We start from the raw sequence: 9,450 nt of genomic DNA on the forward strand, positions 1-9,450 counted from the left end.
TCTGCCTAAAACCCCACTGGAAACCTGTGGCAGGGACTTCCTGTGGTGCAGAAACATCCTCCCCCAGCTGTGCTCTAAACAAAGGCTACTTTGGAAACATTTCCCCCACCAGGTTTACAGCTTAGCATGACGTCCTATGGCATGGAGAATCCCTTTGGTCACTTTGCTCCATCTGTCCTGCCTGTGTCCCCTGCAGCCTCTTGCCCACCCCCAGGGCTACTCGCTGAGGAGGCAGTGTGAGAAATAGAAAAGGCTTTGACACTGTGTAAGCACTGCTCACCAGCGACTGAAGCACTGATGAGTTACCAATATGGATTTGGTCACAAATTTAGACCACAGAACTATACAGACTGTTATCGAAAAAATAACATCCCAGCCATATCTAGGATATCCTCTTATATGGGTATAGCAGAACTTGCTGCTACTTTTGTGTGCCAGAGTGACCACTGGTGAGACAAAAACAAAACATAAATACTCTGTTTCAAACTGTTAACTACTGATAATTGCAGTAACTGTGGTATGCAAATGTCAATATTTTAAAAGTAAAAATCCTAAGATTATTGTACATTGCAGGAGAACGCTTTTATGCCTGTATTCTTCAACAATGAAAGACTTTTTTTCTCAGCATATTCCATGAAAATTAAATATTTCTGAAAGGAAGCAATTTTACATAGAAATGCTAATGTCTGATGCATGTTTGATTAGTAGACAAATTGCAAGGTGATTTGAGTTGCAGTAAAAATAAAAAATGAATTTTCAATGCTCTAATGAGTTGAAGCTTATATTTCAGGTGTTAAAGACCACAGTTCTTTTGCAGCTGCTGTGCTTTCCTTGTGAAATTAATGTACTTCTATGTGATTAACTTGGAGATTGTATGAGAAAGATAAGACTTCCAGAAAATCAATAATTTATATAGCTACTAGAAATATGATGTCTCAAATGCTTGCAATAAAACCTCATTGGGAGACATTGCTTTCACACTACAAACTTTCGGTTCTAGGTAATGATACTAAAGTAAAAACTACAGTTGAGAAGATGATATGTTCTAATATAGATTGATGTTAAAAACAGTACAATTAATTCATTTTTATACATATTAATTTGTTAAATATATAGGTTAAATTCTTTCCCCTGTCATGTTTGAAACTAGGGGGAAGAAACTTTTTAAATTAAAGATGTGATGGTAGTTTGGCCATTTTGAATCTAGATTTACTAAATTGAAAAAAAAAAATTCTGGTTAGAAATATTGTCATTCCTGTCATTCCTGTGTCTTGTTTAAAAGTGTCTAAACAGAAGGGATGAACATGCATGGAGTCCGGACAGTAGGAAGTAGAAGACTGGAATACAATTGGGTTTCATTGTCATTCACAGAAGAGAGATGGACATTCTAAACATTGCATTTTCTCACTGTGTTGTCTCTTGATCTTTCTGAGGTGTATAAGAGGCGCATTTCCTTTCTCTGTAAAATCCTAGCAAAACTAAAAAAGGCAAGATAAAAAATGAAATTTGGAAAGAGAACAATCATAAAAAGAGATGACTTACATGTAATGTATATGCAAGACCCCAGACAACCTCTCTCAACAAGACTTTTAAAAGGGCTTATGGTTGGTTGCTCACATACTCTCAGATGCATGAGAGAAATATTGACAAGATATTCTCAAGTGGTCAAAACAACAAAAACTTTACTTGTAACCTCAGAAAATCAAAGAACTTTGGCAAAGGGTTTAAAGCAGCATTAAATCAACATAAAACACTTCTCAACGTATTGACTTAGCCCGTTCAACTTAGCAAACTCTAAGCCCATTCACTTTTAAGTTACTCAAACATTCTAAGAGGGAAATAAAAGAAGAAAAAGAAATAGACAGAAAATATTTAGAAAAGAACAAACATAACTACCACTCCTGGTTCCAGCAGTGCTCAGCTGATGAAAGTTCCAAGAGGAGGTAAGCTCAAGACATGTGCTCCCCTTGTTTTCCACTTAAAACACCCCTTGGCCCTCCTGGGTCCATCCCCCATGTGGGACTTGCAGTCATCTCGCCTCTTAGGAGCTGGGTTGGAGCTCCAGAGGTGGGGTGTGGAGCATTGCCTCCAGTCTCCTGGTGGTAAGTGGCCACTGGGGGCTGGGACAGCAGCCCAGAGGAGGAAGGTGTATGGGGCAGTGCTTCACCTCACCAAAAGCAAAGCCTGATCTGCCTCTTCCCCCAACACGCGCAGATGAAGAAATGTTTTGAGCCAGCAGGCAATCCCTCCAGTCTCTCACAGTATAAGACATTGCACAGCACTGATCAAGAGTAATAATCATTTGCTTACTGCCAGCAGTAAAGGGGTATTTTGAGATGTGTCTTCAAAAATGTCTCCAGGGTATCGTTATAATCAGTATAAGCCTATGGCCAAACCACCCTGAGAACACCTGATTTCATCTGATCTCAGAAGCTGAGCTGGGTCGAGTCTGGTTAGTATTTGGGTGGGAGACTGCCTGAAAATACTGGGTACTGTAGGTTATTTTCAACTTCATTTCTTGTGGGTGACGTCAACCTGCCAGACATCTGCTGGGAACTTGGCCCAGGCAGAGAAGTGGCAGTCTAGGAAGTTCTTAGAGTGTGTGCAGGAGAGCTTCTTGTCACACCTGTCACAGCTATTGGGTAGGGGCTCCACTAGACCTCCTGTTTACAAAGAAAGAAGGGATAGTGGGAGATAAGGGGGTGGGAGGCACTCTGGGGTACAGTGATCATGGAATAGAATTCTCAATATTCAGTGAAATAAGGAGAGGCATCAACAAAATTTCTACTTTGCACTTTTGGAAGGCAGACTTTAGCCCATCCAGGATGCTGATTTGGAGAGTACATTGGGAAAGAGCCCTTAAAAACGAAGAGGTCCAGGAAGGATGGCCAGCAAAACCATCTGGTGCATCAAACACTTCTTCCAGTTTTGTATCATCAGCAAACTTGCTGAGTATGCACTTTGTCCCCATCATCCAGGTTATAAATAAGGAGGTCAAACTGTACTGGACCCAGTTCAGACTCTTGTGGTATACCACTGGTGACTGGCCTCTAGGTGGCCTTTGTCCTGTTGCTCACACTGTTTCAGTCTGCTAATTCATTCAGTATTTGACTCATCTAACTGTTCACTAGCCTATTTTTAATCAACTTATCTGTGAGGGTGTTGTGGGAGAGAGCATCAAAAGTCAGGGTAAGCAACATCTACTGCTGTGCCCTCATATGCCAAGCCAGCCATTCTGTCAGAGAAGCCTACATCCTTGCTTTCTAATATTTTTATTCATTTTATGATGAGCATTCAGGGGATAAGAAGAATATCTTTGATAAACAGCAGCAGACTTAAAAATATGGCTACTAATTCATGCATTATCTGGTATTTTTTTCATCTTCTCTCTGAATCTCACACTTTGTGTCTTCCGGTTTCAGAGGCAAATCATAACATCTGGTTACAAAACCAAATAAAATACACCAGAGTTAGCAAGTCATACTATCTTGGACACAAGTATATAACAAGATAAGCTCATCATCTCAATGTATGACTCCTGGTGTATTTCTGAGCACTTAACAGACCCTCAACCAATCAGCAAGCAGATGTAGCAGGTCCTGTCTCAAACCCATTCTTACACTGCCAAGTGCTCTAATAAGAGATAGTATTTTACTACATAAATTTCTTAAAAACTATTTTCAAGTTTGTAATATGAAGATGCTGAGTTTAACACATACTTTGATACTTAATTTCTCCCTAACACTTTTGGAAGGAGTTATAAAAATATATTTTGCTTGTTTTCTCATATTGTGGGAAAGAATGGCATGTCAAATTGAAATGTTTTTTTCACAGTTATTTATTTTTAAGAAAAAAGACATTTTTTTTTAAATCACTAAACTCAGAGTAGGACAACAACCATTGATAAAATAGACATCTTTCTGTATACCTTAGCATTTAGTAATTAACTACTTGCTGGGCTGCTGGAACCTCAGATTTTTCTAATGTCTTGCTCAGAACCGTGACTGAGCTGGAGACTTTCAGCTTCATAAAGAGTATCCTAACCAGTAGCTGTTGCAGCTATTATAAACTGAACTTTTCCCTCCTTGCAAGGCATACACCCCAGATGGATTCTCAAATAAAAGCCATAAGACCAACCTGCATAAGGTTATTCTTATGTACCAAGTCAATGAGTACTCACTTATGAAAATGGAACAGCTGTGTCAGGAGAGACAGTTTTCCATCAAATCTATCTGCATGGTAGGAAGTATTTTCATGTAAGGAGGTGAAAAGGACTTAAGGAAAGAAAACATACACATTTTAAGATAAGCATTTCTTCCCCTGTTATCTTTTAGGGCTCAACAATCCGTTAACAGTATTGTAAACACTGTAACAAACACTAATCTGTTTACATTAAGCCAGTACTTAGCTTCTACTTAGCTGCAAGTGGCTCCTACAAGCTGAAGTTTCATTCAAAATAAACTGTTCTGTAGCAGACCCAAGGAGTGTTTAACCCAAATAGAAGCATAGTGGAAGTGCCACCCACCAGGGTGGGCAGCACTCCTCCAGCACAACCCCCCCAGCACATCCGTGTCCACCTACAAACATATACCTGTGACAGCGTGTATACATATATATATGTATATGTATATGTATATGTACACATACATTCACCTGTAGCTATTTTAAACCCTGCCCTGATTTATTCATCCTGCTGTATTTTTTTCCTGCTTTCTAAAAACATCTTCATCCCTCAACCCCTCTGTCTATTAAAACACATGAAGATCCAAGCTTAAATCTGGTACATTTTTGTGTAAGATTATATCTTAAATGAAAAAGACACTTCTCTATTGGAAATATTAGCATGTGGAATTACATTTAGCAAACATCCAAAATCGGTTTGAACTTCAATATTGTTTAACATCTTTTTATTATATTTTATCTTTTGTTGAAGAGTCACTGTAAATTCAAAAAGAAAGAATGTAAATTGAATATCTTGCATACTATTATGAAATTCTTCATGTTGCTCTCTCTGTTCAAACTAGGGCTATCAAAAAACCTTAGCAAACTTTAATATTTCAAAATATAATTGTCAGTTTGGAATAACTGCAGTTTTATAATGTGCTGCTATATAATGAATTTGTTCCCTTTAGGTACAATATACCCAAGAGTATTTTTCAGTGCAATAACTGAAGAACATCCCTTCTATTTTGGTATAAAGAAAAGTGGGAATACTGAATCACTAGCTAATGAAAAATTACAGGACCATGCCAGCAATATAATGTATCAGTAGCTAGAAAGCTATGCTGCAAACTGTGCCAACAGTAGCTTTAGAGAAGAAAATTAAGTTCACAGAATCCATTTGAGGACTTTTAGAGTTGCAAATATTGATTGTTATGCTTTAGATTGTCTCCAAGGTCCTGATTTTTCCTCCAGTGTAAGCCAGGAGAAAACAAATTTAGTTACAGTGAATTAAATCTGAGTGATAGGGCATGATATTCAAGTGCACACTACCCAAAGTATTGCTGTCAGTGTGTTTGCCCTCTACTATGATTAATTTTACTTTTTTTTTTCCTTTACCATCTTTATAGGCCTAATTTCAAATTAAAACATCAGACAAACAGAAAAGTGTTCGGGTTCTGTCAAGAAAAAAAAGCAAACAAAAATGATTGAATGGCTGTGACACAAAAAATGTGTGCAGTGTAGAATGCACTCTTTGCTTCTCTGCACTCTTTGTTTCTCTGCACTCTGCAGTGAAGATATTCGAAGTTGAAATTACGTGGTTACAGAGGTGGTGGTAAGTGCTGGTCTTAGCTTGTGGAGCTCTATACCTAGAGTACACAAGTACAATTCCGTATCAGGAAAAGCAATCCATAAAATGGTGCCATTACCCACACTGTGTTTTTTTGACATGAATGAACTCAACTATAAGGGCCAGATATTATTGTATAATCCACCTTCTTCAGCCTTCTGTGTTTAGTTTGCAGAGCTCATCTGGTAATTCAAAGGAATAAGTATGGATGAAAGGAATCTACTTTTCCTTAATTACACAGCTTTTCTGTTACTTTTCAAAATGTGTGGATAGTAAGTGCTTAGGTTTCAAGACTGTATTTCTCAATACTAATTGTTACAATACCACTGTACAGCATTGTACTGTGACTGAAAATTTATTATATAATTTGCATATATAATTCACTGGCTGTGAAAATTTATCATATAAATGCACATACACACACATATATGGATATATATTTTCAAGCAATACACCATCATAAGACACCAGAAACTTAGTGAAAGGTAAAAGCAAGGATTTAGATGGTACTGAATATCTGTATGCAAAATTAGGTAAAAGAGCTGCTAAAAAATCACCTTCTATCATCTCTATCCTCCTGTTTGTTCTTAGGGAGTTAAATTCTTCCATGTAAAAAATAATGATCCTGCAATGAATTTATCCAATGGCTCAATGAAGTTCCTCTGGTAGATCCTCTAACACCTGTGGGCTTTTTATGGCAGCTGAATGTAATTTACTGGTTTATCTTCATGCTATGGAATCCAAGTTTTACCTGGGAAAGAGTTAATTTTCTTCCTAGTAGCTGGTACAGTGCTGTGTTTTGGGGGTTTAGTATAAGGTTGATAACACACACTGATGTTGCTGGGTACAGCTTACTTAAGCCAAGGACTTCCCAGTTTCCCATGCTCTGCCAGCAAGAAGGTGCACAGGAAGCCAGGAGGGTGCATGGCCAGGGCAGCTGACCCAAACTGGCCAAAGGGATGTTCCATCCCATAGAATGTCACACTCAGTATAGAAACTGGGGAAGAGATGGGCCATCAATCCCCACTCAGGGACAGGCATCAGTCAGCATGTGCTGAGCATCTGAATGGTGTGTCTCTTTTTTCTCTTGTGCTTTATTCCTCTCTCTCCTTTCCATTATCATTACAATAAGTAGTAGTAGTATATTATTGTTGTGCTTTATTTTGCTGTAATTATTAAACTGTTCTTATCTTAACCCACAAAGTTTACCTTTTCTTTCTGATTCTCCTCCCCTCAGGGGAGCAAATTGGGCAGTGAGAGAGGGGCTGCATGGTGCTTAGTGCCCAGCTGGTATTAAACCACAACACAACTGTATCTGTTTTTTGTACTTCTAAGAGGTCTTGCCCCCAGTATTTTTCCACTTGCTGGAAGTTGATACTAGCATTGTATATTGTTTTCACCCACAGTGAAACCAAGTCTATTGGTTTCACTTCTCAGTGAATTAGAAATCACTCATAGCCTACAAATATTGCTGCTACCACAAAACCTACAACTGTGATATTTAGGAAAAGCCTACATTGTTGAAAAGTTCTTCAGTATGGTCTTTCTAAAGACATATGTGTTCCCTAAGAGAGATCTTTCAGAATTCTGTTTTTCTAGAAGACAATTTCTTGTATAAAAAGTGTTAAAATATGGTAAACTAGGTATTATATGTACATTTACTAAATTGCTGAATACTGAGATTTTATGATGCAATCTTTTTCCACCTACTAGTCTGAATTGTCCTTGTGAAGAAGGTTTAATGGGTTTCTTTTTTTTTTTCTTTTTTTTTTCTTTTTTTTTTTTTTTGTGTTCTGTACCTTGTTCATGGCTCAGAAATTTAGTCTGACATTTAAGCTAACCAAGAAATAGGATCTTCAGGTATTCAACCAAATCACAGGGTAGAAATTCCATATATATGCCTTTCTATATTTCTTTCGTCATGCCTTTAGTTAGATAACTACCTAGAGGCTTTTAAAATAGAGTATACAGGTTCTTTGAACCAGCAGATACCATTAAAATGTGCTAAGCACAGATGGCTCAGTGATCTTTAGTTATGTGTAACCCTGTAAAATATTGGTAAACCACAATGGCTACATGAGTCATAAAAACATCTCTTGTTCAAAGAGGTGGACCCAGCTGGAAGTCTATGTTTTTAAAAATATATCTTGCCTTCTACAAAGCAGCACAGTCAAAAGAAATCACTTACTGAGGGGCAAATCAAACTCCTCTGCACCCATTTAGAAGTACAGACCTCTCTGGGTGGACTGACACCCTGAACAGCTTCACTCTCATACTTCCATGACTTACCAAGCCAGGCATGGGTTTCCAGCGCTTACATAGTTAAAGGTAGCTCATGCTCGCTGAACCAGTTTATTCCATCTGCACTTAAAGGATTTCAAATTTGGAAGAGCAATCCTTGTCAGACTTATTTAACCAACAGGGAATCATAGTGCCATTTACAGAGATGCCAGGCAGGACTTCTTGCACTTCTAAGGGAAAATTCTATAGCAGTGCAGCAACCAAGTGCCATTTGTTGTTATTATGTCTAATGGAAACAATAATCTTCTGTTAATGAAGTTCAGCTCATGATTTCAAAAAAAATAATGTTATGATGTCATGCCCAGAAAATGCAAGTGGAGTGTACAACATAAAAATTAGTATCTAAAGAAAATATCCACAACATTGTAAAAGAAAAAGTTATATTTATGTGTGTACCTTAATTATTTCTTCTGGGAATTTGTATCAAAATAATGCCTAGCAAGGATTTTCCTACATAGAAGTTGAATCATGATAAATTCTCTCCTGCATCCCTCCAGTTGTATGCCATATAGCACATGTCAGGAGCGTACAGAAGAAAATAACCCTGTCCCTTCAGGGTCAGCAAATCATCATCTATATTCAGGGAGGCAAGGAATAACAAGGAATTCAAAGGAAAAAATATTTTCTGGTATCTACATTTTCTCTCAAACTAGGCCCTATCTGACCTTCAGCTGAAATATTATCCCCAAACATATAGAAGCAAAAAGAAATCTTAGAAATGTATGCTTACAGGAGTTGACATTTCTTGAGTCAACTTTCACTGAACATTTTTGCTTTGTAATCACAATTCAATTTTATTTATTTTAAACATTTCTGTTTGTTTTACAAAAAATGTGTTTGTTATCTATCAATCTTTGTAATTACTTATAAATATTTCTGAATTTTCCTCTGCTGCAAATGCCCATTCCTCTGGCTTGCTGTTGCATAGTACACCACCATCTATTTCACATAAATGGAATGACAGAATGATGTACTGAATCAGCATGCAAGTATGTTATGAAGCAATTATATTTGATGCTGAAGATGTGTTCAAATTAACTTTCTTCCCTGACTTCAGAAAATCTCCATCAGAGATTTAAGGTAGCATTTCTCATATTATTAAAAATAAATTACTAGCAAAACAGGCAGAGATTGGTCCCTCTCTAACAGTTTAGAGTAGTGAAAGGGAAACCAAGGCTACTTCCCACAATTAACAATTTATTATACCCTGTTTTTGGCCCTGGACTGCATTTCATACACAGAAGTGTTTTAAAGTAATACATGCCAGTCTCTGAAAGGCTCACTATTTCAGGAAGGAGATTTTTTTTCCTCCTCCTAGATGTCCATAATGATTACTTTGAAAAGCTTGAGCCATGTAC

General features: G+C 37.5%; 1 pseudogene; it reads left to right on the plus strand.

Moving 5' to 3' along the window:
* Positions 1-2,382: 2,382 nt before the first annotated feature.
* Positions 2,383-2,501, plus strand: LOC137473505 (5S ribosomal RNA; annotated as a pseudogene).
* The last annotated feature ends 6,949 nt before the right edge of the window (positions 2,502-9,450 follow it).

This window comes from Anomalospiza imberbis, chromosome 4 (assembly GCF_031753505.1).
Source record: "Anomalospiza imberbis isolate Cuckoo-Finch-1a 21T00152 chromosome 4, ASM3175350v1, whole genome shotgun sequence".
Taxonomy (NCBI): domain Eukaryota; kingdom Metazoa; phylum Chordata; class Aves; order Passeriformes; family Viduidae; genus Anomalospiza; species Anomalospiza imberbis.